The following is a 7,493-nucleotide window of genomic DNA, read 5'->3' on the forward strand; positions in this document are numbered from 1 at the left end:
CGCCCGCGATGACTCCCCCATTCCTCACTCAAATCCGCAGCTAAGGCCACCAAAGAGAGAGAAACCAACCGTAAAGCCACAGCAGCAAGAAAAAGGAAGAAAGCTAGCAAAGAGATGATCAGAATAGATTGGAAGAGAAAACGTGTGCGAAATACGGAGTCAAAGAGCCAAAGAAGCAGCAGTGGAAGGTACTCGTCGAGCTTAGAAACTCACTCACCAAGAAACGAAAAGAGAGCACACCGTCGTGGAGGCAGATCCAGCGGAGACGGCACCCCTTACTGTCGCGCGGTTGACAGGATGGCGTGAAGAGATGGTATGGGGAGAGGGAAAGAAAAATGGCTTAGGGTTCGGGAATGCGAAGGGGAAAATAAGGCGCTGAAAAGATTTGCGGAGAGAGGGAAATGACGAAATGAATAAAGTTAAAGGCAACGGTTTTATCAAAACTGTTATCGTAGCCCCTAAAAAAGCGCTTAAAGACAACGGATTTAGAAAACCGTGGTAAAAAATATTGTTAATTCAAAAAGAAATCGCTCAATGACAACAGTTTTTCCAAAACTGTTGTCTTTTATATTTAATGGGAAGTTCAAAGACAACGGTTTTGGCAAAAATTGTTGTCTTTGAGCAAATACGCAACGCTTTCTCTTAAAACCGTTATTGTAGGGGTGTTGTCGTTTGCAGTTTTTGTTGTAGTGGACGTATCACTTGACCAAATAACATATTGATCAAAAATAGAAATCTAACTTGAGTAAACTCGAGCTTGGTATCCGAGCTTAGTCAACCTTGACCAAAGGTAAATTACACCAAGAATCTCTCCTTTTATATTGACAATATATTTAAATTAAGTTAACTCATTAAACTAACATTCTACTTTGGCAAAGTATAAATAAATATTTTCTAACCTAAATCATTCATTCACCCCCTTTGATTCTCTTCTTTCATCCCAAACTTCGATCATCGCAATTAGGAATGACAATTTCCTCTGAATCCGATGGAAGATCTGATATTCAACTCGAATGAAGAAGGATATGGAGGGATTTTTTACCTAATTAAATAATCAAATATGAGTATTCAGATAATCACAGATCTAATAGAATTCGAACCATACCCGACCCGAATACCCAATTATACTATATATATAAAAGAAAATTTTCTTTTCCCAAAACTCATTCATTATTTGTGTTGGTGTTTAATCTGATTTTATTGAATATGATTAAATTAGGAATAGACTATATGTGTTAATTTATTTTTTAAATTATATATATTTTTTTTTTGATATTATGTTAATACTAATATACTTCTTGAATGATGAGAGTTGGATGGAATGAAAAAAAAAATATTAATATAGAGGATATCCAATCCTCTGATGGGTATGGGGATGGATATCAAATCCCCAATGGGTATAAGGATGGAAATAAAAGTTAAAAACTCGATAGGGATGATGACAGGATGAATATAATAAATAGGGACGAGGACAAAGGATATGAAATCTGATCCAAATCCGACCCATTGTCATCCCTAATCACAATAAAGGTTCTCTATCTTTCATTTTCTCCAATATTCAATCTTGACCATACAATTGTTCATTAATCCATCAAAGAGTCAATTCTCTCCCTTTCATAGCTTAGTCATGCTTTTAAGGGGACCACCACTGATGCATGCTCCACTTCAATCATTACACCAATAATATTTTAGAGTTCCTAAACCTTTAGAAAATTTCAAAATCTAAATCATGGGGATAAAAATTCAACCTTAAATTTAAATCTTCACTCAAATCATCATTCTTCTCCTTTTAACTTCCCCTTCTCATTTTCACTCAAAATATTGCATTTGAATATTTATTTTAGGGATAATTAAGATACCTAGGAGTGAGCTTAACTGACTGAAATGACTCTATTTCAATCAAAACTCACAGTAACAATTGTTGAACAACAGTTGATTAATACACGTAGTAATCGATTGATTTTTGAATCAGTCAATTGGACTAAAAATTTGCATATCAATTTCCACCAAATTTCCAAAATGCATAAGTAATTTTATTATTTTCAAAAAATTATAAAATTTCATACGGATATTACTTATTACTTATTTTAGGACAAATAGTTTTCAAAAAAATTCAAAGAATGACACAAAATTAGAAACTATTGAAAATTTTAATATTTCACTCTTTGTATCCCCCCCCCCCCCCCCCCCCCCATTAATAGCGATTTTTATCAACAAATAAATTTCACCAAGGTTTTGAGTGAATCAATTTCAATTGTGACCCACTTGGACTTCTCGCCTTATATCATACTCCTTGTTGGACTTACTAAGTGTCCTGTCAATCATGACCAACTTAGACTTCTCCACCATCACACATCCGGTAACCTTAATATACTTGACTCTTTGCTCAACCAACTAACATACTGATCAACTCATAGATGTAAAAAGCATGTGTCTAGGTGAGCCTAGGCGCAAGGCGCAGACAAGCGCGCCATTTGTGCATGGGTCGTGTGCGCCTTGTGCCTAGGTGCAGCGAAGCGTGCCATTTACATTTGGGTAGTAACTCAAGCGTAAGAAGAAGTGCATTTAAGCACACACCTTTTGAGGTTAAGACGTGCTTACGGCCCAATTTCGCTCGCCTTATTAAAGTGAAAAAAAATTAAAGTCCAACACATAACTTTAATTACCTTTTAAATTAATTAGTTGCATACATGTGACACATTTTTCTAGCATGACTCTTTCTCTCCCCTAGAAAATGAGCATCAACCTCCCTTGCAAACTTATTTCTCTCTGCGTGACTCTTCAATATTTGAAGTTTGTTTTTCTTTATTTTGAAGTTTGAATTTAATTATGAAGATAAATTATTTCAATATTTAAATGTAAGTGAATTTTATATTTACATTATTGTTTATTAGTTTATGGATTATAGTTGTGTTAGTAAAATATTTTAATAGAAATTTCCTAAACATGTTTGAATTGTATAAATTTATACCCAAAACATCTTACTTCGGTAAAGTGTACGTCTCACCTTATGCCTAGCGCCTCAAGACCCACCTATGCGCTTTTGGACGCCTCATACCTAAAATAACTATGGATCGACTGTCAAGTATCTAATCACCCTTATGTCTCACTCAACCAACTATGTTAATCAAAAATCAAAATTCAACTTAAGTCAACTTAAACTTGATAATCAAAACATAGCATACATTAGGCTTCATACAGCTGAAGCATAAGGAGATGCCTTCATTTCTTTTATCTCTTTTGATGTCTTCGGAGACATCTCTTTAGATAAAGATACTCCATGCCTAAAAGATAGAAAACCTTTCTTGGAGTCGTGCATACTAAAACGAGCTAAGATCGTATCGATATATGAAGCTTGGGATAAGCACAACATTCTTTTCTTGTGATCCCTTATTACTTTGATCCGAGAATATGTGCACATTCTCCTAAGTCCTTCATATCGAATTGCTTGGACAACCATACCCTTACTTCCAACAACACCTTGATATTGTTTTCAACTAACAAAATGTCATTTACGTATAATACAAGAAATACCACCACGTCTCAATCACACTTCTTGTATACACAAGACTCATATAGACACTAAATAAATCCATATGGCAAGATTACTTCATTAAACCGGATGTTCCAAGACCTTGAAGCTTGCTTCAGTCCATAAATAGACCGATTGAGCTTACATACAAGATGCTATTTGCCCTTTGCAATGAACCCCTCTGGTTGCTTCATATGGATGCTTTCTTCAAGACTTCCATTAAGGAAAGTTGTCTTGACATCCACTTGCCAAATCTCATAATCCATATGAGCAGCAATAGATAAAAGAATCCGGATAGACTTAAGCATGGCTACCGGTGAAAAGTTTTCCTCATAATCGATACCCTTTTTCAACAAGCCTTGCTTTGAAAGTTTCCACCTTCCCGTCTGTCCCTCTTCTTCTATTGTAGACCTATTTACACCCAATGGCTTTTACACTATTTGGTGGTTCTATAAGCTCCCAGACTTTATTAGAATACATAGATTCTATTTCTATATTCATTGCTCTTTGTAAAGATGCTGCATCTTTATCTTGGAGCGCTTCGTCATATGTCCGGAGATCAGGTTCATGTTCACCAGGGATCAAGTCCAAAGACTCTCCCAAAACATGAATCTTTCAGGTTGTCTAACAACCCTCCCACTACGACGAGGCACTGTCTGTAATTGTACATCATTTGTGACACGTGTTGTAGTTTCTTGTGGTACTACATCTTGTACAATTGGTACTAGTTTAAACGTGTCTTCTCTAATTTCTTTAAGAATAATTTTACTCATGGGCTTGTGGTTCATAACATAGTCCTCTTCTAAAAATCGGGCATTGATGTCAACAATGACCTTATGATTTTTAAGACTATAAACCTCCTTTCGTTTCTCTAGGATAACCCACAAACAAGTGAACTCTTGTCCAACTTATCAGTGTCTCCCTTTAGCACATGTGTTGGACTACCCCAAATTCGAATATACTTCAGACTAGACTTATGTCCATTCTATAATTCTATGGGAGTAGAGGGTTCTGACTTTAGAAGGCACTATGTTCATTGTCGTTTCTAGAGTATATCTCAAAACGAATTTGGTAATTCTGAATAACTCATCATTGATCTAATCATTTCCATAAGAGTCCTATACCTTCATTCTGCCACACCATTCTATTGGGGTGTACCAGGTGCAGTCAATTGGGATTGAATCCCGACTTCTGATAAGTGACCCCTAAACTCTCCTAAGAGGTACTCGTCACTACGATCTCACTATAGTATCTTGATACTTTTACCTTGATGTTTCTCCACATCAGCCTTATACTCTTTGAACTTATCAAAGTACTTAGACTTGCGACGCATCAAGTAAATGTACCCATATCTCGAATAGTCATCTATAAAAGAGACGAAATATTCGAAACCACCTCTTACCTGGATAGTCATAAGTCCACACAAATCAGAATAATCCCAACACATCTTTGGCTCTACACCCGTTAGACTTAAAAAGTCTCTTGGTCATTTTTCCTTCCAAGTAAGACTCGTAGGTTGGAAAGTTTTCCACCACCAATGAACCCAAAAGTTCATCAGCTATTATCCTTTGAATCCTACTCAAGTTAATATGACCTACCCTTAGATGTCAAAGATATGATTGGTTCATTTTTGAAAGTTGCTTTCTCTTATTAGAGTTAGAAGATGTGTTATTAATTTACATTTGTTGCATCATGGGAGTTATTAGATTTAGAATATATAAATTGACAACCAACGTACCAGAATAGATAACTTCCCTATTTTTCTTGATAACAACTTTGTTATCAAAAGAGACAGAATATCAAGTTCTTTGAATAGTTTAGAAACTGAAATCAAGTTCTTTCTAAAACTTGGTACATAAAGACAATTTCTCAAAATCCATGTTTTATTCCTATCAGAGGATAAACATCTCCCACTACAACAGCTACTACTTTTGCAGCAGTGTCCATGTAGATGGTGATTTTCCCTTCATATAGTTGTCGGGTTTCCTGGAACCCCTGTAATGAATTGCAGATATGATCAGTGGCTCCTGTATCTACACACCAGGTAACGGTAGATAACACCACTAAACATGTTTCAATAACTAGAATAAAATACACCTTTATTGTTTTCAATTCTGAGAGGGCAGTCCACCTTAGTGTCCAAGTTTTGTTTCCAATCATTATAATTGGGACTACTATGTCTATTCTCTAGTATAACAGCTAAAGGATTGAAAAACATTTTAAATCTTAAGAATCACAAAAATATTTGGTCAAGACCAACACCTCAAAATCCTCATGAATTTTGTATGCCACGTTAGTGTGGACATATACAAATTCAAACATTTGTAAGGGGAGATTTTATCCATTAATTTTATTATCTTGTCAACCTATTTTTATGACAAATAAAATTAATAGTTGGTCTGTCTTCGATCAAATATTTGTTCAAAACTTTAGAATTTAAAATAATATTGATTCCTCAAAACAATATCATTTAAATTCACCAACACCTCAAACACCGTGAATTTTGTATGTCACCTTAGTATAGACATATACAAATTCAGACATTTGTAAGAGGAGGGTCTTACCCATTAATTATCTTGTCAACCTTAAACACCATGAATTTTATATGTCATGTTAGTGTGGACGTATACAAATCCAATTGTTTGTAAGAAGAAGTTTTACCTCTTTTATTTTATCAATCTAACTTATGACAAATAAAATTACCTCAAACACCGTGAATTTTGTATGCCACGTTAATGTGGACATATACAAATTCAGACATTTGTGAGAGGGGGTTTTACCTAGCTTTATGACAAATTAATATAGGTGATCTCCAATTCTCTTTAAAACGATCTCACTTCTTTCTCATATAGATGATCTCTTAAGAGTAATCCACATTACGAGATTGATCATTAAAAGTCATGTGTTTAACCTCCATTTTTCATTGATCCATTGGGTGGTTCCCCTACAATAAGCAATTTTGTCGGTGTAATTAAGTTGTTCTTTTGAATCTAGTTCTTAAGATTTTTAGTCCGCATAAGTTAGGTTTTCTTTGTATCAACATTTCATATCGTCATCAAGCTCATCCCTCACGATGAACTCTTGCAATTAACTCTCTGTTTAACCCTTTGATTAGCGGATCTGCTAGGTTATCTTTTGACTTCACATAGTCAATAGTGATAACTCCCATTGAGAGTAGTTGTCTAATGATATTATTTCTACGACGTATATATCTAGACTTACTAATACACAGATGACTCTGTGCTTGGTCAATTGCTGATTGACTATCGCAATGTATGTAAATTGTCGGTATTGATTTCGACCATCAAGAACATCTTCTAAGAATTATCATAGTCATTCAGTCTCTTCACCACATTTGTTAAAAGCTACAAGCTCAGATTTTATCGTAGATCTGATTATTAATATTTGTTTAAAAGATTTCCATAAAATGACTGTACTTTCTAAAGTAAATATATATCCACTCGTAGACTTCGAGTTCAAATATTCAATTCGTATTATTGTATCCTTCTAGGGATGTAAACGAGTCGAACCGAGCTGAACAGTATTAGGCTCGAGCTCGGCTCGTTTAAGTTATATTCAGGCTCGAGCTCAGCTTAAGCTTGAATCGAGCTTTTATCACAAGGCTCGAGCTCGGCTCGTTTTAGAATTATCAAGCTCGCGAATAGTTCGAGCTCGGCTCGTTATTAGCTCGATTATCAAAGTTAACGAGCTTAACTCGTTAAGAGAGCTCAGGCTCGTTTTCGGGCTCGTTTAGAGCTCGTTTTTAGCTCATTTTAGAGCTCATTTGTTGACTCATTTTAAAGCTCATTTTAAGGCTCGTTTTAGATCTCGTTTTTTGGCTCGTTTTATAGCTCATTTTTTGGCTCGGTTTAAGGCTCATTTTAAGGCTCATTTTTTTAGCTCGCGAGCCTATAAACGAGCATGTTCACGAGCTCACGAACTGAATATCCTTAAGCTCAAG

The sequence above is a fragment of the Zingiber officinale genome, chromosome 3A (genome assembly GCF_018446385.1).
Source record: "Zingiber officinale cultivar Zhangliang chromosome 3A, Zo_v1.1, whole genome shotgun sequence".
Lineage (NCBI taxonomy): Eukaryota > Viridiplantae > Streptophyta > Magnoliopsida > Zingiberales > Zingiberaceae > Zingiber > Zingiber officinale.